Consider the following 24,782-nt stretch of genomic DNA (forward strand, 5'->3'; position numbering starts at 1 on the left):
GTGCTGCCCCTACCATGTATTGTGGTCAACATAAGGACATCCCTCTTGTCCTTATACTTGACCAGCAACAAGATATCGTAGGTGTAGTGCCCTGCTTTCTCCCTTTCTTATTGGTTGCCCAATCAGATTTTTAGATAGGCCTCTCAGGTTTTTGTGCACGGTGCCGCATGCTGCTACACTTCTGGTGGAGAGGCATTTAAATAGTGGGATACTGGTGTAGAAGTTATCCACGTAAAGGTGATAACCCTTGTCCAGCAGTGGGTGCATCAAATCCCACACTATTTTCCCACAAACTCCCAGGATAGGGGGGCATTCGGGGGGGGGTTCCATCCTGTTGTCCTTCCCTTCATAAACCCTAAACCTGTAGGTGTACCCTGAGCTACTCTCGCACAGCTTGTACTTTTAATTCCGTACCTCGCCCTCTTGCTTGGCAAGTATTGGCGGAATTTTAGTCTCCCCTTAAAATGTACAAGGGACTCGTCTATTGCTATATTCTTTTTGGGGGTGTACACTTCAGGAAATTTGGTGCAGAAATTATCAATGTCTGGCCTGATTTTGAATAGGCGGTCGTATGTGGGGTCATCACGGGGTGGGCACTGTGCATTATCACTATAATGCAAAAATTTCTGAATCATTTAAAAACGTGCCCGGGTCATGGCCATGCGATTAAATGGGGTGCTCTATAAAACATCCGTACTCCAGTTTTGCTTAATCTCTGGCTTTTTTACTAGGCCCATATGTAGGACAAGGCCCCAAAATTTCATCATCTCTGCTGCCTCTATGGGGGTCCACCTAACAAATGATAAAGTGGGGTTTTGGGCTAAAAATTGCTGGGCATATAAATTTGTCTGGGCCACCATTAAATTAACAAAATCCGGAGAGAAAAAGACCTTGAAAAGTCAATTTCTGTGAGGCCTGCAGTCTCTAACCGAATTCCTGAGCTCCCTGTGAAATCCGGAATGTGAGGCTCATAATAATCAGGGGGTGGGTTCCACACGATATCACTAATTTGGGGGGTTGCCTGAGCGGATGTCCTGGGGCACCTTTGTGGGGGTTCCTCATCACTGGATGAGGATGATGAGGAGCTCAAGAGGAATGGGGCAATTTCCTTTTCTCCCTCGCTGGCCGATTCAGTGTCATAGGCCAGGATGGCGTATACGCCTCCTCGGCTGAGTAGACCCTTTGGGATGATTGGGACATTTTTATTAGGGGGGCATAGAGTGCTTCAACACGTGTAATAATTTATTTTTATAGAGGTGGTTGTGTGTATGTTGTGCTTTTACACATGTATATGAAATTTATTGAAAAAAAATAAATAAAAAATTCCTGACTACCTGACACTAACATATGAATAACTAACACTAACTATAACGCAGTAAATTTACTCTATAAGTGTAGAAAAAAATATATAGCTAAAACTTCTGCTATATATTTTTTTTACAAAACGAACGTCAGTAAACGTCCGCTACTCTAACGCCCTAATCTTACTCTTTTTTACAATTATATAAAAAAAAAAAGGAGGCCCAAAAAAACCTGCGTCAACAAATCACCACTGAGGCGGATTATGGACTCAGCACTCCGTAGCCGCAGGACGCACACAAAAGACTGTGCAATTTAAAAAAAAAAAACCTTCCCAAAAACTTAGCATAAATGCTGATCAGTGACGGCGGTCACTGATCAGTCCTCAGCGGTCGCAGGATGCACACACTGAGGGTATGTTCACACGGCCTATTTACGGACGTAATTTGGGCGTTTTACGCCGTGAATTACGTCCGAAAATGCGCCTTGATAGCGTTGGCAAGCATCTGCCCATTGAAAGCAATGGGCTGACGTTTGTCTGTTCACACGAGGCGTATATTTACGCATCGCTGTCAAAAGACAGCGCGTAAATAGATGCCTGCGCCAAAGAAGTGTCATGTCACTTCTTCAGACGTAAATGGAGCCGTTTTCCATGGACTCCATGGAAAACCAGCTCCAGTTACGTCCGTAATGGACGCAGCGTTCAAGTGCCTGCACATGCCGTTACGGCTGAAATGACGGGGCTGTTTTCTCCTGGAAACAGCCCCGTAATTTCGGCCGTTACGGGCGCTGCCGTGTGAACATACGCTAAAATGGTATGTACAATCTGTAGGGGAAAAAAAAAAACTGCTTAAAAAAAATTACCACAGATGCTGATCAGTGATGGCGGTCACTGATCGGCACTCAGTGGCCGCAGGGCGCACATTTGGAGACGGTGCAGAAAACAGAAAAAAAAAAAAAGTCCTGTGCCAAAAATTGAGCGAACAGAGTGATCAGTGATGGCGGTCACTGATCCGCAATCAGCGGCCGCAGGACGTAAAAAGGGGGAGAGGGGGGAAAGTGTACAGGGATAAAAAGTTTAGGAAAAAACCAAGTGCTACTGCTAAAAAATAAAAAAAATAAAAAACCAGTAGCAGCACGTATGATGATGATGAGGATATGTTGACACGAGGTCATTACGTCCGTAATTGATGGACGTATTTCGGCCGCAAGTCCCGGACCTAACAGTGCAGGGAGCCGGGCTCCTAGCATCATACTTATGTACGACGCTAGGTGTCCCTGCCGGACAACTGTCCCGTACTGTAAACATGATTACAGTACAGGACAGTTGTCCGGCAGCGAGGCAGGGACTCCTAGCGTCGTACATAACTATGATGCTAGGAGCCCGGCTCCCTGAACTGTGTTCGGTCCGGGACTTGCGGCCGAAATACGTCCGTCAATTACGGACGTAATGACCTCGTGTGAACATACCCTGACTGTTCATCCGACTGCTTCCTGCAGAAGAGTGAAGACGTCACAGCAGGATCGCAGCACAGAAGGCCTCAGATTCGGTAAGTATGGCTTCACAGACGGTCACACCAGCTCTGCCCACCATTCCTAGCCGGAATGAGGTGGGCAGGGCTAGTGGAGGGTGTTTCAAACACCCGTCATGGCTGCGATTGGTCGGTCGATGCAGACCAGACCGACCAACCGTAGCAATCGGGGGGCTGGCATCGCCATTTTTTACATGGAACATGGTAGTGATTGGTTAGACAGCACCAATCACCACCATATCACTGTGCCCTGTGGCACAGTGATTGGCAAAAGCCGCAAACGGCCGGTCTGAACTGACTGGCCAATGGCGGCGATCGCCGATGTGGGGGGGGGGGGGGGGGGAGGCGACACCCCCCTGGGCATCGTGTACAGAAGGCCTGCTGTTATGAACAGCAGCCATCTTCACTTTAAAACTTTCTAATTTTTTTATGTAACGGTTTTCCCGTTTGTCGTAATTATACGATATTTTGCAGGAAGCACTGGCTTTCCATGTCGTATACTTACGACAAATATCGGGAAGGGGTTAATGTTTATTGTAAAAAAGGTGTAGGTGTATGTTTTTTTTATTTAACCCTTTAGTGACCGGCCCATAGTGTTTTTACGTCAGTCACTAACGGGCCTTATTGCGATGCAACAGACTTTTTACGTCGCTGCATCGGAATAAGTAAACAGAGCAGGGAGCTGTGGGGCTGGGGGCGTCCCTGCTCGACCGGGTGAGCTCGATCTCACCCATTTGACCCCTCAGATGCGGTGCACAATAGCGTGCACCGCATCGGAGTGGTTTTGGAGAGAGGGAGGGAGCTCCCTCTCATTCAACGGACACCCGGCGATAAGATCACGGAGTGTCTGTGTCTCCGATGGCAGCCGGGGGCCTAATAAAAGGCCCCCAGGTCTGCCTGTAGTGAATGCCTGCTAGGTCATGCCAGAGGAATGACCTAGCAGATGCCTGTCCGTTTTACACGGACAGGCATAATACACTGCAATACAGAAGTATTGCAGTGTATTATAAATGCGATCGGATTATCGCATAGTGAAGACCGCTGGTGGGACTAGTAAAAAATTACGAAAAAAGTTTAATAAAAAGTGACAAAAAAAATAAATATATGAAAAACCCACTTTTTCCCCCTTACAAACTGCTTTATTATTAACAAACAAAATAAAGTAAAAAAGTTACACATATTTGGTATAACCGCATCCGTAACGACCCCAACTATAAAACTTATTACATCATTTAACCCGAACGGTAAACGCCATAAAAAATAAAATAAAAAAAACATGCACAAATTGCTGTTTTCTTTGAATCCAGCCGTAAAAAAAAAAAGTGATAAAAAGTGATCAAAAAGTCGCATCTACTCCAAAATGGTACCGATAAAAAAAAAAATAATTTTGAAAAAAAAAAGTGGTTTTCACTGTGTAAAAGTAGTAAAACATACAAAAACGATACAAATTTGGTATCGTTGCAATCGCAACAACCCACTGAATAAAGTTTGTGTTATTTATACCACACGGTAAACAGCGTAAATTTAGGACGCAAAAAAAGTGTGGCGAAGTTGCTGTTTTTTTTCTATTACCCCCAAAAAAGTTAATCAATAAATTCTATGTACCCCAAAATGGTGCGATTAAAAATTACAACTTGTCCCGCAAAAAACAAGACCTTATACAGCTACAGTGAAGGAAATAAGTATTTGATCCCTTGCGGATTTTGTAAGTTTGCCCACTGTCAAAGACATGAACAGTCTAGAATTTTTAGGCTAGGTTAATTTTACCAGTGAGAGATAGATTATATATATAAAAAAAAAAAAAATCACATAGTCAAAATTATATATATTTATTTGCATTGTGCACAGAGAAATAAGTATTTGATCCCCTACCAACCATTAAGAGTTCAGCCTCCTCCAGACCAGTTACACGCTCCAAATCAACTTGGTGCCTGCATTAAAGACAGCTGTCTTAAATGGTCACCTGTATAAAAGACTCCTGTCCACAGACTCAATTAATCAGTCTGACTCTAACCTCTACAACATGGGCAAGACCAAAGAGCTTTCTAAGGATGTCAGGAACAAGATCATAGACCTGCACAAGGCTGGAATGGGCTACAAAACCATAAGTAAGACGCTGGGTGAGAAGGAGACAACTGTTGGTGCAATAGTAAGAAAATGGAAGACATACAAAATGACTGTCAATCGACATTGATCTGGGGCTCCATGCAAAATCTCACCACGTGGGGTATCCTTGATCCTGAGGAAGATGAGAGCTCAGCCGAAAACTACACGGGGGGAACTTGTTAATGATCTCAAGGCAGCTGGGACCACAGTCACCAAGAAAACCATCGGTAACACATTACGCCGTAATGGATTAAAATCCTGCAGTGACTGCAAGGTCCCCCTGCTCAAGAAGGCACATGTACAGGCCCGTCTGAAGTTTGAAAATGAACATCTGGATGATTCTGAGAGTGATTGGGAGAAGGTGCTGTGGTCAGATGATACTAAAATGGACACAATGCAAATAAATATATATAAATTGTGACAATGTGATTTTCTGTTTTTTTTTTATACAATCTATCTCTCACTGGTAAAATTAACCTAGCCTAAAAATTCTAGACTGTTCATGACTGACAGTGGGCAAACTTACAAAATCAGCAAGGGATCAAATACTTATTTCCTTCACTGTATGTCGACGCAAAAAAAAAAAAAAAAAAAAGTGTATAGCTCTTTGAATGAGACTATGGAAAAACGTAAAAAATGGCTTGGTCATTAACGTCTAAAAAAGGCTAGTCATTACTTCATGTTTTTACTTTATTTTTTAAACTTTAATGTACTGGCATATATCTATATTACAGTACATTAGCCTGTGTACGGATAGTACACAGGCAGTTAGGACATGCCTAAGTATGCCCTAACAGGAAATATCGTAGGACAGCCCTGAGGTCCTTCAATGGACCCTGGGCTGTCTGTCCATATATGGTATGTCACAGGAATTCCCCTTCTCATTTTCTCCTGAATGTTGCAGTCAGCTTTGAACGCAGTATTCAGGGGAATAGCGGCAGAGATGAGGTTTCTCTAATCTCCGCCGTTAAAGAGCGGGGCTGCGGCTGTGTAATACGACCATTGCCCCGCTCCCGACAGGAAGTGCGTGGTCAGCGTGATCGCAGCATTCAGGGGAATAACGGCGGAGATGAAGGGTTTCTCTTATCTCCGCCAGCGGGGCTGCGGCTGTGTAATACAGCCATTGCCCCGCTCCTGACAGGAAGTGCGCGCGCGGTCAACATGGGGTGATGCGGCCGGCGTTGCACTAATGAGCGGCGGTTCAGGTACTGAAGACAGAACATGGGGGTGGTTTGCAGCGCGCCCTCCATGTTCTGTCTTCATTGCCGGCAATCATTAGTGCAGCGCCGGCCGCATCACCTCATGCTGACCGCACGCACATGTCAGGACTCAGGAGCGGGGCAGTGGCTGTATTACAGAGCCGCAGCCCCGCTCTCATACATTCATATGTTACTATACTTAGCTGTGGGGCCGTTTTGGGATGCAGAGTGTCAAAACAGTATCTAAGTTTCGATGCATCGTCGATCCCTAGTGGGAACAGAACATCGTAATTCCCATTGAAAGCAATGGGAAGATGTTTGTAGGCGCATTAGGGGCGTTTTTTCAGGCGTAAAACGCCCGAATTATGTCTGAGATCACTGCGTGTGAACATACCCTTACACAGAGTTCCCTGCTTCTTCTCCAGTCCGGCCTCCTGGGATGACGTTTCAAGTATATTCTCATTGTGTATCGATTGACAACGATGAGCCTGCAATAGTATAAATACTCAGCATTCCCTGGGTTGTCAGGGCAGATACGCTGCGCAGCTTAACGCAGCGTATCAGCCCTGAACACGCTTTGTGTGTTCGTACCCTAAGGGTATGTTTACACAGGGCAGATACGATGTGTAAAAATACACAGCGAATTCGCCATGGTCGCCAGAGGGGAATTTTGGCCGAAAAACCGCACCAAATTGTGGTCCAGTTTTCGACCGTAATGTCAGCTGTGGAAAACTGCACGTAAAAAAAATAAAAAAAGGGATTCATGGCTACGGGTAAGTATGAACCTTTTTTTTTGCGGACCGCAAAACCAATACGTTCGTGTGCATGAGGCCTAAGGGCTCGTGCACATGGCCATAATGTGGGTAGGCGCTCTATGGCCCCAACTATGCAAGAAGTAGATTTGTCATTCAGGATTTTGCTGACAATGGTTGTCATCCAGTTTTCTCAAGTGCAGATATAACTTGACAGAAGAGAAGACCTCAATGACATATGTACAATGGAGAATACCTTTTGAATCAAGGGAATTTTTTTTATTTTTTTTTTAAAAACTAACGTTTCTTTTATAACAAGCACAGTTTCGTTTAATATCACTATAGTGACACATTAATTGAATGACGAGCGTTAATATTTACAGTCTACTTGAACAAGTCTCCATTAGCTAAATAAGCTCCAGGATATGAAGATATTTAACGTATTCTAATTGTACAGGTGACGTCATATCCAGTAAACAATACAAGAACAAGAATAAAGAAAGGCAAAGAAACTGACACGTCTGTCCCCTCATTCTTCCTGCCAAACATCCTTATGGATCTCATATGAACATGATAGTTGCCCTAAGGCCTTATTCACACGGACGTGTCCGTTTTGCAAAGGGTCCGTGTGTCATCAGCATATGGTGAGTGGCTGCGTGATTTTCGCGCAGCCGCCATCATTATGACGCACTGATTTTATGTTTACAAACAGAAAAGCACGACGTGCTTTTCTGTTTTCATTAATTTCTTTTACTACTGTAGCGCGCATCACCCGGAAGTGTTTCCGTGTGCCGTGCGCGATTTGCACGCACCCATTGACTTCAATGGGAGTGTGCTGCGCGAAACACGGGCAAGTATAGGACAAGTAGTGAGATTCATGCAGCGCACATACGCTGCGTGAAATTCACTGACAGTCTGAACGGCCCCATTCATTAACATAGGTCCGTGCGACGTGCGTGAATATCACGCGCGTAGCACGGACGTATAACACGTTCGTGTGAATAAGGCCTAACTTATACTGGATAGGAGCTTCAGCAATCCTATGCCCATACGGCATCCAAATATACATACCGGTATGTAGTAACAGTAATAATAATAAAAACATCCTCATGGATTTCATATGAACATGATAGTCACCCTCCTAATTTAGGCCTCATGCACACCACTGTAAAAATTGTGTACCATCTTTTGCTATTTATGGCACATGCACCCATACTTTGTATGAGCACGGGCCGAGAATGTGGATGGCTGTCTGCGGCCGGCCGTGCCCGTAATAGCGGCCCGTAACTACGGGCACGGCCGTGTGCATGGGGGCGTTTAGACTGGACCGTTTTTAAAAATGGCCTCGAAAATAAACGCTCGGGAAAAAGAAGTGCATGTCACTTCTTAAGCCGTTTTTGGAGCCCTTTTTCATTGACTATAGAAAACAGCTCCAAAAAATGGCCGGAAGAAACGCAGCGAAAAACACGAGTTTGCTTAAAAAAAACCCTTCTGAAAATCAGAAGCGGTTTTCCCTTGAAAACAGCTCCGTATTTTCAGAAGTTCTTTAGTAAGCGTGTACATACCCCAAGTGCTCCTGTCTTCTCACTGCACGCCGTCAGCCCCGCCTGTCTGATCCGAGTGAAGGCTCTAGCAGTCTCCTGATTGGCCGCTAGAGCCATCACTCAGAGCAGAGTGGCCCTTGCTACCACCAGGCAAGGGGAAATCAAACGTCGGTTTCTTTGTTATGCAACTTGTTATGCAAAAGGTAGGTTTACACGTAGCGTAAATAGTGCAGTTTTTCCGCAACAGATTTAGATGTGGAAAATCCACAGAATAATACAGTAGCAACAAAGTGGATGAACAAATCTCATCCAAACGATGCGTAAATGCTGAGCAGAAAAAAAAAAAAAAAAACGCTCAGAAATTGACCTGCGGTGTGGTTTTTTAATTCACACCACGTCAATTGTATTTGCGTAATCGCGGCTTATATGTTGCGGGTTTTCCCTATTGAATTCATTATGGAGGTAAAACCCACAACAAATGGCAGATGTTGCCTTTTTTTGCAACGGAAAAGCAGCGATTCCGCTGCAAAAAAGCGCAACTCAGAAAAAAATAATCTTATAATTACCCAGGACTCTTCGTCTAGGCCGCCCTCCTGCTAGGACGTTTCATCCACATGGCTTGAAACGTCATCCCAGGAGGTCGGCCTGCACGGCAGGAGAGGGACACGTCACCATAGCTACGTAAGTATCAAACTTTTTTTTCTACGTGCAGTTTTCCGTAGCGGACACACTGGCCAAAAAACTGCACCACAATTCATTGTGGTTTTTCGGCTGGAATTCCATGTGGCACCAAGGGCAGATACACGGTGTGCTTTTACACAGCGTATATCCGCCCTGTGTGAACATAGCCTTACAATGCCCTCCACTATATACCTCAAAACTGCTAACAGATTCTCTCTAAGTAATCCCAATGATTGTCCCATTCATCTGAATGGGGCTTGCAGAAATCCATGCACATGCTGCAGAAACAACCCCATTCAGATGCATGGAATGGCTTTTACAGTAGCAGGAATTTCAGCGACAAATCTGTTGCATGTGAACATACCCTAATAAGGCTCTGCTGACATCGAATTTGGGCTTTACATTTGCCACATACACTACAAAAATCTCTTGACATATGTACCAAACATAAAACTCTGACGCATGCAACTGTATGCCGTACGACAAATCACCCATAGGCCACCATTGTAAAAAGAAAAAAAAAAAAATTACCATTTAGTAAACATTTTTTTGCAGTGGCCAACTTTATACCCTATACAGTAAAATTAATAAAGGCATGCCTATGTAAAAGGACGCTCTTTAACATACGTCAGGCCCATTGGGGTCGTTCAGCGGAAGTGCAGGGAGCATTTGCAGTCGTATACACTGAACGCAGTGTGAACACAGACTAATAATAGCCGCTTGACTGATCTCATATAGAATAGCCACACTGTATACACAGCAGAATCCACACATATATGCAGTCGCTGTGGTAATAATGATGATGATGATGGTAGAAGCCTTTTAGATCTCATATATGCATGACGTTCATTCCATATATTGGATCAGAGCCTGCTCATCATCCTAGTATATCTCCATATAGCAGCAGTAATGATGATGATGGGTATAATAGGGAGTTTATGGACAGTGCAGGGTACTGAATACCTTAATCCCGAGCGCTGGGCACAATGAGCAGGGTGCAGGGAGGAGGATGCTGCGGTCTCTATGGGGGTCTTTGTGTATCAGGCAGCCGGCGCTGGGATGGAGGATACAGGGGGCCCCTCGTACATGGCACTGCCCCCACCTCCCATATGAGAGTCTTCGTGCTGCAGGTGAGTACTCGGTGTCCTGTAGTGACAGTCACGTCCCAGCTCCTTCCAGGAAGATTTCCTTGTACCTCCTTCTGAGCTTGGGCAGACTGTGGCTGTGAAGCCGCCTCCTCCTCCTCTCCAGCCTTTCTCTCCTCCTCTTCTCTCCTCCTCCTCGCCAGCCTTTCTCTCCTCTTAAAGTGACAGCCTCCGCTCTTGTTCCGTTGCTCCTTCCAGGAAATGCAATGCTTTACTGCAGCAGCGACTCGTCATCCAATGTGGAAAGAAGGGAATTGCAGCTACGCAGTGAGGGACAGCCAGATCTACAGCTTGTTACATAACTAGAGGTGCCAGCCTGCTGGCAGAGAGCATGATTCACCAGGAACAGTCCTCAGGGGGCATTTCTATGATGATTATGACCCTGCAATGGGGTGAAGTCCAGACTATGCGTATATGATCTATCATGACATAATTGTAGATGATATATAACATGTGGAAATAATGCTGCAGATTTATCCAGATGAGACACTGAATGTGAATGTGAAGACTAATGGCGGCTGTCTACATCTTTCTGTAACATAAACAGCTATAAAGGGACTTCGATCACTGTCATACATACAATAGAACATTGCAAAACTAGCAATTCTCTAATCTAATAGATGTGACAGCATTCAGTAGTGTATATTCTTACACTGCAGAATTGCTGCACATTTTCAGTGTGAATTCCGCATTGAAAATCAGCAATTTACTGCACAATACATGTGGATTAGGTTTCAACAACCGCGTCCACATGTAAAAAAATCAGTGGCGTAGCTATAGGGGTCACAGCGGTCGCAGTTGCGTCCGGGCCCACAAGCCTGGGGGGCCCGCAGTGCCCCCCCCCCCCCCCCCCGTTGCCATGCAGCGCGCTAATACAAAGTTTGTATGTGCCGTGATGCCGACACTTCCTGGTTAAGAGCATGGCTTGTTTAGACGTCACAGTCACATGTAGGGATTCACGATGCATCGAAACGTCGATACTGTTTTGATACTTTGCATCCCCAAACGGTTCGATACCGTTATTTCATGTATTTTTATGTGAGAACGGGGCTGCGGCTGTGTAATACACGTGTGATACAGCCATTGCTGCGTTCCTGAGTCCTGATAACAAGTGCACGGTCAGGATGATGCGATGCGGCCGGCGCTGCACTAATGAGCGGCGGCACTGAAAAAAGAACATAGCGGGCGCACTACAAAACACCCCCATGTTCTGTCCTCAGTGCCTGAACCGCTGCTCATTAGTGCAGCGCCGGCCACCTCACCTCATGCTGACCGCATACGCACTTCCTGTCAGGAGCGGAGCAACGGCTGTATTACACAACCGCAGCCCCGCTGGCGGAGATCAGAGAAGCCTCTCATCTGCGCCGTTATTCCCCTCAATGCTGCGATCAAAGCAGACTGCAGCATTCAGGGGAAAATGAGAAGGGGGATGCCCCTTTGATCGAGGGACATACAATATATGGGCAGACAGCCCGGGGTCCATTGAAGGACCCGAGGGCTGAACTACCATATTTCCTGTTAGGGCATACTTAGGTATGTCCTAACAACTGCCTGTGTACTATCCGTATATATATATATATATATATATATATATATATGCCAGTACATTAAAGTTTAAAAATAAAGTAAAAACATAAAGTAATATTAGATTTAAAAAAATACACAAATATACACATTCAGTATTGGCGCGGCCGTAATAACCTGCACAACAAATTTTTTGCATCATTTATGATGTGTACGCTGTAAAAAAACAAAACAAAAAACTGCTTTCTATCACTTAGGCATCATTTACACGAGCGTAATATACGCGCGCGCGAAGCGCGTGCTTTTCACGCATGTCGTACGCCCCTATATTATGCCATAGACGGAAGCCTAGTGGGTCCTGACAACGTCAGGACCCACTATGCTTGCTGTCAGTGAGTAGCTGACAGTTCTAATACACTGCACTACGCATGTAGTGCAGTGTATTAGAATAGCGATCAGAGCCTCCTGCCCTCATGTCCCCTAGTGGGACAAAGTAATAAAGTTAAAAAAAAGTTAAAAAAAGATGTGTAAAAATAAGAAAATAAAAGAGTTAAAAGTAATAAAAGTAAAAAATCCCCCCTTTTCCCTTATCAGTCCTTTATTATTAATAAAAATATATAAACAAACAAATAAACTATACATAATTGGTATCGCCGCGTCCGTAACGGCCTGAACTACAAAATTATTTCATTATTTATCCCGCACGGTGAACGCCGTAAAATAAAATAATAATAAACCGAACCACAATCACAATTCTTTGGTCACTTCACCTCCCAAAAAATGGAATAAAAAGATATCAAAAAGTCGCATGTACCTAAAAATGGTACTGATCGAAACTACAGTTCGTTACGCAAAAAATAAGTCCTCGCCCGGCTTTATTGATTGAAAAATAAAAACGTTCTGGCTCTTAGAATAAGGTAAAACAAAAAGTGAATGATTGTTTACAAAACGTATTTTATTGTGCAAACGCCATAAGACATAAAAAAAAAACTATAAACATCTGGTATCGCCGTAATCGTATCGCCCCGCAGAATAAAGTGAATATGTCATTTATAGCGCACGGTGAACGCTGTAAAAAAAAAGAAAAAAAAAACAATAGTACAATTGCTGTTTTTTAGTCACCACGCCACCTAAAAATAGAATAAAAACTGATCAAAAAGCCGCATGCACCCCAAGAAAACTACAATGGATTCCTCAAGGGGTCTAGTTTCCAAATTGGGGTCACTTTTGGGGGGTTCCCAATGTTTTGGCACCACAAGACCTCTTCAAACTGGACATGGTGCCTAATAAAAAAGAGGCCTCAAAATCCACCAGGTTCTCCTTTGCTTCGGAGGCCGGTGCTTCAGTCCATTACCGCACTAGGGCCACATGTGGGATATTTCTCAAAACTGCAGAATCTGGGCAATACGTATTAAGTTGCGTTTCTCTGATAAATCCTTTTGTGTTATAAAAAAAAATGGTATAAAGAGGATTTTCTGACAAAAAAAAAATGTAAATTTCACCTCTACTTTGCTCTAAATTTTTGTGAAACACCTAAAGGGTTCATAAACTTTCTACATGCTGTTGTGAATACTTTGAGGGGTCTAGTTTCTAAAATGGGGTATTTGATAGGGGTTTCTAATATATGGGCCCCTCAAAGCAACTTCAGAACTGAGCTGGAAACTAAAAAAATAAATAAATTAGGCAATACTTCGCTTCTTACATTATACTGATAATAAGCCGTGCCCACCCCGAGATGACCCCAGTTTTGACCGTTTGTATAAATTGAGACCCCTATTAGACCGTTCCAGTGCCCGGTTTTCCCGAGCATACACCCCCGAGAAGTGTATTTCTATTGATGAGTCCCTGGTACATTTTAAAGGGAGGGTTCAATTCCGCGAGTACCTGCCGGGTAAGAGGGCAAGGTATGGCGTGAAGATGTATAAGCTGTGAGAGTGCATCAGGGTATACCTACAGGTTTAGGATATATGAAGGAAAGGCCACCCCCAAACCAGACTGCATCCTGGACTACAATAGGTACATGGGAGGGATGGACTTGTAAGATCAAGCCCTGAAGCCCTACAGCGCCATGCGGTGTGGTATAAGAAGCTGGCCGGGCACATCATACAGATGGCATTGTACAATGCGTACATGCTACGTCGATGTGCAGGCCAGACGGGAACTTTCCTGGAATTTCAAGAGGTGATTATCAAGAACCTAATCTTTAGGGACCAAGAAGGGGGGGCACCCAGTACTTCTGGAAGCGAGCCCACACGCATCGTACCAGGGCAACACTTTCCAGGAGAAGTTCCCCAAACTGGCAAGAAGGGAAAAAGTCAAAAGAGGTGCAAAGTCTGCTATAAGAGGGGGATAAGGGAGGACACAATATATCAATGTGACACGTGTCCCGAATAACCAGAGCTCTGTATGAAAGTGTTTTAAAATTTATCATACATCCCTTGGTTTATAATTTACCCCAATTTTACTTACCCTGATGCACTCCGCACAGCTTATCCCCCCTCGTCTTTCCCCTCTGGGCCCTGCTGTGTGTCCAGGCAGCTGATAACAGCCACATGTAGGGTATTGCCATACCCGGGAGAACCCACATTACAGTTTATGGGGTGTAGGTCTCCGGTCAAAATGCTCACTACACCTCTAGATGAATGCCTTAAGGGTGTAGTTTTTAAAACGGGGTCACTTCTTGCGGGATTCAACTGTACTGGTACCTCAGTGGCTTCTGCATACATGACTTCGCACTAGAAAATCCCGAGTAGGCCAAATGGTGGTCCTTTCCTTCTGAGCCCTCCCATGGGCCCAAACGGCAGTTTATCACAACAAATGGGGTATTGCGGCACTCAGAACAAATTGCGCAACAGAATGGGGTATTTTGTTTCTTGTGAAAATAAGAAATTTTCAGCCAAAACTACATATTATTTGACAAAAATAATTTTGTTTTCATTCCCAGCCCAATTCAAATAAGTTCTGTGAAAAAACTATGGGGTCAAAATGGTCACAACACCCATAAATGAATTCCTTGAGGGGTGTAGTTTCCAAAATGGGGTCACTTCTGGTGGGTTTCCATTGCTTTGATACCTCTGGGGCTCTGCAAATGCGACATGGCACACGAAAACCAAACCAGCAAAATCTGTACTCCAAAGAACACACAGCGCTCCTTCCCTTCTGAGGCCTCCCATGGGCCCAAACGGCAGTTTATTGCCACAAATGGGGTATTGATGCACTCAGGAGAAATTGGGCAACAAAATTGAGTATTTTGTTCCCTGTGAAAATAAGAAATTTTGGTAAAAAATTACATCTTATTGGAAAAAATTTCATTTTTTTAATGTCACAGCCCAATTGAAATAGGTGCTGTGAAAAAACTGTGTGGTCAAAATGCTAACAACAACCATAAATGAATTCCTTGAGGGGTGTAGTTTCCAAAATGGGGTCACTTTTGGTGGGTTTCCATTGCTTTGATACCTCTGAGGCTCTGCAAATGCGACATGGCACCCGAAAACCAATCCAACAAAATCTGGACTCCAACAAACATATAGCGCTCCTTTCCTTCTGAGCCCTCCCATGGGCCCAAACGGCAGTTTATCACCACAAATGGGGTATTGCCACACTAAGGACAAATTGGGCAACAAAATGGGGTATTTTGTTCCCTGTGAAAATAATAAATTTTGATCACAAATGACATTTTATTGGAAAAAATTACATTTTTTTCATTTCAGAGCCCAATTCAAATATGTGCTGTGAAAAAACTGTGCGGTCAAAATGGTAACAACAACCCTAAATGAATTCCTTGAGGGGTGTAGTTTCCAAAATGGGGTCACTATTGGGGGATTCCTACTGTTTTGACACCTCAACACCTCTTCAAACCTGGCATGCTGCCTAAAATATATTCTAATAAAAAAGAGGACTCAAAATGCACTAGGTGCTTCTTTGCTTCTAGGGCTTGTGTTTTAGTCCACAAGCGCAGTAGGGCCACATGTGGGACATTTCTAAAAACTGCAGAATCTGGACAATACATATTTAGTAGTGTTTCTCTGGTAAAACCTTCTGTGTTACAGAAAAAAAAATGAATAAAATTGAAATTCAGCAAGAAAAATGAAATTTGCAAATTTCACCTCCACTTTGCTTTAATTCCTGTGAAATGCCTGAAGGGTTAAAAAACTTTATAACTGCTGTTTTGAATACTTTGAGGGGTCTAGTTTTTAAAATGGGGTGTTTTATCAGGGTTTCTAATACATAGGCCCCACAAAGCCACTTCAGAACTCAAGAGGTACCTTAAAAAAAAGGCTTTTGAAATTTTCTTAAAAATATGAGAAATTGCTGTTTATGTTCTAAGCCTTGTAACGTCCAAGAAAAATAAAAGAATGTTCAAAAAACGATGCCAATCTAAAGTAGACATATGGGAAATGTGAACTAGTAACTATTTTGGGTGGTATAACCGTCTGTTTTACAAGCAGATGCATTTAAATTCTGAAAAATGCAATTTTATCAAAATTTTCTCTAAATGTTGCAATTTTTCACCAATAAACACTGAATATATCGACCAAATTTTACCACGAACATGAAGCCCAATGTGTCATGAGAAAACAATCTCAGAATCGCTTGGGTAGGTTTAAGCATTCCGACGTTATTACCACATAAAGTGAAATATGTCAGATTTGAAAAATGGGCTCTGAGCCTTAAAGAGGCTCTGTCACCAGATTTTGCAGCCCCTATCTGCTATTGCAGCAGATAGGCGCTGCAATGTAGATTACAGTAACGTTTTTATTTTTGAAAAACGAGCATTTTTGGCCAAGTTATGACCATTTTCGTATTTATGCAAATGAGGCTTGCAAAAGTACAACTGGGCGTGTTGAAAAGTAAAAGTACAACTGGGCGTGTATTATGTGCGTACATCGGGGCGTGTTTACTACTATTACTAGCTGGGCGTTGTGTATAGAAGTGTCATCCACTTCTCTTCACAACGCCCAGCTTCTGGCAGTGCAGCACTGTGACGTCACTCACAGGTCCTGCATCGTGTCGGCACCAGAGGCTACACTTGATTCTGCAGCAGCATCAGCATTTGCAGGTAAGTAGCTACATCGACTTACCTGCAAACGCCGATGCTGCTGCAGAATCATCTGTAGCCTCTGGTGCCGACACGATGCAGGACCTGTGAGTGACGTCACAGTGCTGCACTGCCAGTGCAGTGAGAGATAGATTATATTTAAAAAAAAAAGAAAATCACATTGTCAAAATTATATATATTTATTTGCATTGTGCACAGAGAAATAAGTATTTGATCCCTTTGGCAAACAAGACTTAATACTTGGTGGCAAGCACAGCAGTCAGACGTTTTTTATAGTTAATGATGAAGTTTGCACACATGTTAGATGGAATTTTGGCCCACTCTTCTTTGCAGATCATCTGTAAATCATTAAGATTTTGAGGCTGTCGCTTGGCAACTCGGATCTTCAGCTCCCTCCATAAGTTTTCGATGGGATTAAGGTCTGAAGACTGGCTAGGCCACTCCATGACCTTAATGTGCTTCTTTTTGAGCCATTCCTTTGTTGCCTTGGCTGTATGTTTCTGGTCATTGTCGTGCTGGAAGACCCAGCCACGAGCCATTTTTAATGTCCTGGTGGAGGGAAGAAGGTTGTCACTCAGGATTTGATGGTACATGGCTCCATCCATTCTCCCATTGATGCGGTGAAGTAGTCATGTGCCCTTAGCAGAGAAACACCCCCAAAACATAATGTTTCCACCTCCATACTTGACAGTGGGGATGGTGTTCTTTGGGTCATAGGCAGCATTTCTCTTCCTCCAAACACGGCGAGTTGAGTTAATGCCAAAGAGCTCAATTTTAGTCTCATCTGACCACAGCACCTTCTCCCAATCACTCTCAGAATCATCCAGATGTTAATTTGCAAACTTCAGACGGGCCTGTACATGTGCCTTCTTGAGCAGGGGGACCTTGCGGGCACTGCAGGATTTTAATCCATTACGGCGTAATGTGTTACCAATGGTTTTCTTGGTGACTGTGGTCCCAGCTGCCTTGAGATCATTAACAAGTTCCCCCCGTGTAGTTCGTACTTACCGAGAACTTCCCGGCTGTTGCCTTGGTGACGCGTCCTTGGTGACGCGTCCTTGGTGACGCGCCTCTCTTGACATCGGGCCCCACCTCCCTGGATGATGCGGCAGTCCATGTGACCGCTGCAGCCTGTGCTTGGCCTGTGATTGGCTGGAGCTGTCACTTGGACTGAATTGTCATCCCGGGAGGTCAGACTGGAGGAAGAAGCCGGGAGTTATCGGTAAGTCAGAACTTCGTTTTTTTTTACAGGTTCATGTTTATTGGGATCGGTAGTCACTGTCCATGGTGCTGAAACAGTTTAACTCTTTCAGCACCCTGGACAGTGACTATCTCCTGACGTCGCGTACCGGAAATTTTTTTGCCGGGTTCGGCCAAAACGAGTAACCCGGTGAAGTTCGGTTCGATTGTCCGGGTTCGCTCATCTCAAAGACACTCCATTTGGATGTTTGGAAACAGAAAAGCACGTGGTGCTTTTCTGGTTACATTCATCCTTTTGACAGCTGGTGCGCTGTTTCAGTCGGTTCGCACGGAAGTGCTTCCGTGCGACCTGCGTGGTTTTCACGCACCCATTGACTTCAATGGGTGCGTGATGCGCGAAATACGCGGAGATATTGAACCTGTCGCGTTTTGTACGCAGCGAACAAACGCTGCGCACAAATCACGCACTGTTTGAACTGCCCCATTGACTTGTATTGGCGTGTGAAAACCACGCGGCCCGCACGGACTGAATACATGTCCATGTGAATCCCCCCTTAGGGTATGTGCACACACACTAATTACGTCCGTAATTGATGGACGTATTTCGGCCGCATGTCCTGGACCGAACACAGTGCAGGGAGCCGGGCTCCTAGCATCATACTTATGTACGATGCTAGGAGTCCCTGCCTCGCTGCAGGACAACTGTCTCGTACTGTAATCATGTTTTCAGTACGGGACAGTTGTCCTGCAGCGAGGCAGGGACTCCTAGCATCGTACATAAGTATGATGCTAGGAGCCCGGCTCCCTGCACTGAGTTCGGTCCGGTACTTGCGGCCGAAATACGTCCGACAATTACGGACGTAATTAGTGTGTGTGCACATACCCTTAATGGTTGGTAGGGGATCAAATACTTATTTCTCTGTGCACAATGCAAATAAATATATATAATTTTGATTATGTGATTTTCTTTTTTTTTTTTCATATAATCTATCTCTCACTGGTAAAATTAACCTAGCCTAAAAATTCTAGACTGTTCATGACTTTGACAGTGGTCAAACTTACAAAATCAGCAAGGGATCAAATACTTATTTCCTTCACTGTACTTTGCTATAACCAATGTTTAACACTAAATCCTCAGGATTTTTTTTAGCCAAAGCCAGGAACGGAACCTAAACAGAAGAAATATATAAAGAGAGGCCTTAGAGGTCTCTCCTGGATACAATTCTGGTTTTGGCTTTAAAAAAACAAAACGCATGCAAAATCTGCAGCAAATCTGCACTGTGGGAACCCAGCCTAAGAAGGAAAATCGCACTATTTAGTGCAGATTTCTGTCACAGAATTACTAGCGTTTTTTCTTGAAATTCTGCTGCAGGTCTTCTGTTGTCTTGGAACATACCCTAAGGCCCAGTTCACGCACAGTTTTTTGACACGGAAACTGTGTCGGAAAAGGCGCCAAGAAACGGCCGAAAATGCCTCCCATTGATTTCAATGGGAGGCGGAGGCGTGTTCTTCCCGCGGGCGGAAAAAACGGCTCGCGGGAAAGAGAAGCGGCATGCCCTATCTTCGGGCGTTTACGTCAATGACCTACCATTGACATCAATGGGAGGTAGAGAAAGTGTATTTCGCTGCGTTTTTTTCCCGCGAAAATCGGCATGCAGGCACAGCAAAATCTGCCTGCAAAAAAACTCTGTGTGAACCCAGCCTAAGTTTAGGTTCCTACAGAGCAGATTTGCTGCAGTTTTTGCATGCATTTTGTAAGCCAAAACCAGAATTGGATCCAGGAGAGCAGACCTATAATATATATCTTCTGTTTAGGTTCTGTTCCTGGATGACTTAAAAATGCATGCAAAATCTGCACTGTGGGAACTCAACCTTAGGCCGGGTTCCCACGGGACGGATACGCTGTGTAAAAAACCATGCAGCTTATACGACCTGGAACCCTACAATACATTCCGTCTGAAAAATTGCACCACGCTGCGTAAGAAAGCCGTCCATACTTACCCCCTCCCTACTCTGACATCCTCTCAGGCCTCCCTGGATGACATTGTAGGCCATGTGACGCTGCAGCCTGTGATTGGCTGTAGCGGTCACATGGGATGCAACGTAATCCCAGGAAGCCGGACTACTGGAAGAAGCAGGGAGTTCTTGTAGTTGCGATTTTTGCGGCGATATCGCTGTGAATACGCCGCACAAGTCGCAACACTTGGCTTTCTGTTGCAGCTTTTGCATCCCCATTTGATTCAATGGGGAAAATCCGCAACGGAAAATCAACAAAAATGCAGCATAAATTGAAATGCTGCTGAATTAAATTCCGTACCGCAGGTCTATTTATTAACATTTGCGCTGCATTTTTTTTCTGCAGCATGGGCATGATATTTTCTAAATCTCACCCACTTTGCTGCTACTGCAAATGCTGCGTAATTTCCGCATAGAATTCTGCAGCGTTTACGCTACGTGGGAACCCAGCCTTATGCTTCCTTTCACCTGTAATGGTGCTGCCGGGGCATTGAACCCTTGTGTCTCCCCAGATTACAGCTGATTGCTTAGGACCCCCAGTGGGACACCGTGATCAGATTATTGTTGGGTGAACCTTCTAGCAAAAACATATTGTCCCAAATGGACAATTGCGCCTGCTAGTAAGGAGAGTGATTCAGATAAGAACATTATAGTAGGGAGTTTCTTAATATGATCTGTAGTCCTAAATACGATTCATCACTATTGAGCCCTCTAATTGGCTGCAGCGGTCAATTGCATGTTAACAACCACCGGAGCCTCAGCGCTAGATCGCCAGGGGAAAGAATAGGTAAGTACTGAGATTTTGGTTTACTTTATTTCCAGGCCCTACTAAAAAATGTCTCATCCTGGATAACCCCTTTAAATGTATGTTTAAAATGTTTCAAATTGACATGTATTAAAAATGTTACAAAGTTTTTCTGATGCAGCTTCTATGTATCCTCTATACATAGAAGCTGCATCAAGCACTGTCAGACAAATTCGCCAGTTTAGCTGCACTGATGGCTTGGCTAGAGCGGCTCCAGCGTGTCTTTAACACACAGGATAACCCTATGGGTGCCCTCATACGTGGTGTACTTGCAACTACAATGTATGCCTATGGGAAGAAATATTCCGCAACACAAGAACTAGACAAATCTGTCTGCGTTGCAGAATATTTTTCCCATAGTCTACATTGTAGTTTTCTGTGGAAATACAGCACATGTATTCCACGTGTGAGCGCACCCATAGGCCTTATTCACACGAGCGTATATCACATCCGTGTTACTGGCGTTAAAACAACGGAGGTCACACGGACCTATGCAATTCAATGGGGCCATTCAGACATTCAGTGTTTTTCATGCAGCGTGTGTCTGCTGTGTGAAACTCACTGCAAGTCCTATACTTCTGCGCGTGCATCCGTGTGCCATGCGTTTTTCACGCAACATTTGCTAAAGAAATGAGGGGAAAAAAACACCTCCTTCAGTTTATTGTGCCGACGTAAAAAAACGCGTGAGATACAGATGACATACGCGCGTAAAAAACGCAGACGCACACCGTACACGGATGTCATACAAAACTGCAACGCAGGAAAAACGCTGCATTTTTTACGTGTGCAAAATGGACACGTTCGTGTGAATAAGGCCTTAGGCCTCATGCACACGACCGTATTTTTTCCCACCCGTAAATACTGGTGTAAATACGGGTCCGGTGTCACACGTATTCGACCCGTTTTGCACCAGTATTTACAGACCCGTGCCCGTAAATATGGGTCCGGTGTCACCCGTATTCCACCCGTATTTACGGGCACGTTTTTGGCGGCAAAATAGCACTGCACTAATCGGCAGCCCCTTCTCTCTATCAGTGCAGGATAGAGAGAAGGGACAGCCCTTTCTGTAATAAAAGTTAAAGAAATTCATACTTACCCGGCCGTTGTCTTGGTGACGCGTCCCTCTCTTCACATCCAGCCCGACATCCCTGGATGACGCGGCAGTCCATGTGACCGCTGCAGCATGTGATTGACCTGTGATTGGCTGCAGCGGTCACATGGACTGAAACGTCATCCATGGACGGCCAGGACGTTGGGCCGGATGTCGAGAGGGACGCGTCACCAAGGCAACGGCCGGGATACCGGACTGGAGGAAGCAGGAAGTTCTCGGTAAGTATGAACGTCTTTTATTTTTATTTTTTACAGGTTGCTCTTTATTCTGATCGGTAGTCACTGTCCAGGGTGCTGAAAGAGTTAGGGTATGTTCACACGTAGTCAACAAAAACGTCTGAGAATCCAGAGCTGTTTTCAAGGGAAAACAGACCCTGCTTTTCAGACGTTTTTTTACCAACTCGCATTTTTCGCGGCGTTTTTCGCGCCGTTTTCGCGGCGTTTTTTACGTCCGTTTTTGGAGCTGTTTTCATTGGAGTCTATGAGAAAACAGCTCCAAAAACGTCCAAAGAAGTGTCCTGCACTTCTTTTGACGAGGCTGTATTTTTACGCGTCGTCGTTTGACAGCTGTCAAACGACGACGCGTAAATAACAGATCGTCGGCACAGTACGTCGGCAAACCCATTCAAATGAATGGGCAGATGTTTGCCGACGTATTGGAGCCGTATTTTCAGACGTAAAACGAGGCATAATACGCCTCGTATACGTCTGAAATTTGGCCGTGTGAACATACCCTTACTGCCGATCAGTTAACTCTTTCAGCTCCCTGGACAGTGACTATTTACTGACGTCGCTTAGCAACGCTGCCGTAATGACGGGTGCACACATGTAGCCACCCGTCATTACGGGAGCGCCATAGACTTCTATGGACTGTCCGTGCCGTTATTACGGCCTGAAATAGGATATGTTCTATCTTTTTTAACGGCACGGGCACCTTCCCGTAAGAAAACGTGAAGGTACCCGTGGCCAATAGAAGTCTATGAGCCCGTTATTACGGGTCGTAATTACGACCCGTAATAACGGGAGTTTTTACGGTCCTGTGCATGAGGCCTTAGGCTGAGTTCAGACGGGGCAGATAAGCTGCAGGGAATTCCCAGCAATAAACTGCACCGTTTTTCGCCCGGAATGTCCACTGCGAAACACTGCAGCACTTAGCCGGCCTGTGATTGGCTGCAGCGGCGGTCACATTGGATGAAAGGTTACCCCAGGAGGCCTGTCTGGAGGCAGAAACACAGACTCCTGGGTAAGAATAAGATTTTTTTTTTTCAGAGTTGCATTTTTTGCAGCGGAATTGCTGCGAACCCATCGCAAAAAAATACAACAACTGATATTTGTTGCAGGTTTTAACTCCCCATTGCATTCAATAGGGTAAACCCACAACAAATAAGCAGCGTTGTGCAAATACAAGTAACATGCTGCGGAATAAAACTCTGCGCCGCGTGTCGATTTCTGAGCGTTTTTTCAGCTCTGTATTTATGCAGCGTGTGTATGAGATTTCTCATCCACTTTGTTCCTACTGTATTTGCAGCGGATTTTCCGCCACAAATTCCATTGCGGAAAATCCGCAGTATTTACGCAACATGTCAACTGACCCTAATAGCAATTCATATCTAAGTTCATATACCATACATTTAATAAACAAAAAATGGGTGTAAGGGTTTACATAGCCTTAAATTACGCTTCTTTACTCTATGCCAGGGTCCTTGTGGAATAGAGATTATATTTTTCTTTCTAATTTGCTACTTTTTTTAAAGACTCGCATTTCATAAATGTATCTACATTTTGGCCAAGCCCATTTTTCACGCCACTTTGTCAATTCCACTAACCTGCATGGTGCAAATAGCTCAAAATAGTGGCACAAATGGTTAAGACATGTGTCATAGCAGATTAGAGACGATTTGGTAAAATGCGCCAACAAAAGCGCTATATGACCTAAGCGTGTAAATAGAACCTTATTGAAACTCATATTTCTTTATTTGCGTGTCCAGATTTTGGCCAAAAAAAACCAAAACATGCAAAATACTGACTTGGGCCTTATTCACACGAACGTATTATACGTGTTAAAACAACGTACCTATGTAATTCAATGGGGCCGTTCATATGGCCGTTGTTTCAACGGAATGTGTGAAGGGTCCGTGAGAAAATCCTATTTTTTCTCAATTCACGCATCCCTCCATAGACTCTTGTCTATGGGGGAGGCGTGATAACACGTCCCGCAGCGCAGAGCACGGATGCACCTCGGATGTGAAAAACTGCTGTTTTTCACCTCCGAGATGCGCAACCCTCGTGTGAATTCGGCCTTTGGCTTCCTTCACACTACCGTTAGTATATGTTTACCTTTCTTCCATTCGCTAAGTTTCCGTTTTTAGTAACGGAAGCGAAAGTGCAGTCTGCAGAAGTTTTATTTCTGTGAAAAAAAACGGAAACCTAGTGAACAGAGACAAACGGAAAGCAACTGAAACAAAAGAATTACCATTGCTTTCGGTTTAATCTTTCAACCCTCTCTTCCCCTGACGGAAGAGAGGTAAACGTATATGAACGGTAGTGTGAACTAAATCTGCACTGTGTGAATCATTGTGTATTCATTGTTATGGTATGTTCACACGGAGTGTTTTCTGCCTTTTTTCGGGCCGTAAACGTCCCGAAAAACGAAAGAAAAATCAGAAGCAGAACGCCTCCAAACATCTGCCCATTAATTTCAAAGGGAAAAACAACGTTCTGTTCCGACGGGGCGTTTTTTACACGGCCGTTTATCAAAACGGCCGCGTAAAAGAACGGCCGCGAAAAAGAAGTGCATGTCACTTCTTCAG

The 24,782-nt window shown here is 44.4% G+C and overlaps 1 protein-coding gene across 5 annotated transcripts in view; it reads right to left on the bottom strand.

The window, feature by feature from the left end:
* OPHN1 (oligophrenin 1) overlaps window positions 1-10,397 on the bottom strand; it is a 268,324-nt gene extending 257,927 nt beyond the window's left edge. For 3 of the 5 annotated variants that reach the window (XM_075835642.1, XM_075835641.1, XM_075835640.1), the window contains exon 1: window positions 10,077-10,397. The gene's annotated coding sequence lies outside the window, so the exon portion shown is untranslated. The remainder of the gene's footprint in view (window positions 1-10,076) is intronic. The other 2 variants (XM_075835644.1, XM_075835643.1) reach the window with 1 other exon arrangement.
* Between the last annotated feature and the right edge of the window lie 14,385 nt (window positions 10,398-24,782).

Source organism: Rhinoderma darwinii, chromosome 8 (genome assembly GCF_050947455.1).
Source record: "Rhinoderma darwinii isolate aRhiDar2 chromosome 8, aRhiDar2.hap1, whole genome shotgun sequence".
NCBI classification, from domain to species: domain Eukaryota; kingdom Metazoa; phylum Chordata; class Amphibia; order Anura; family Rhinodermatidae; genus Rhinoderma; species Rhinoderma darwinii.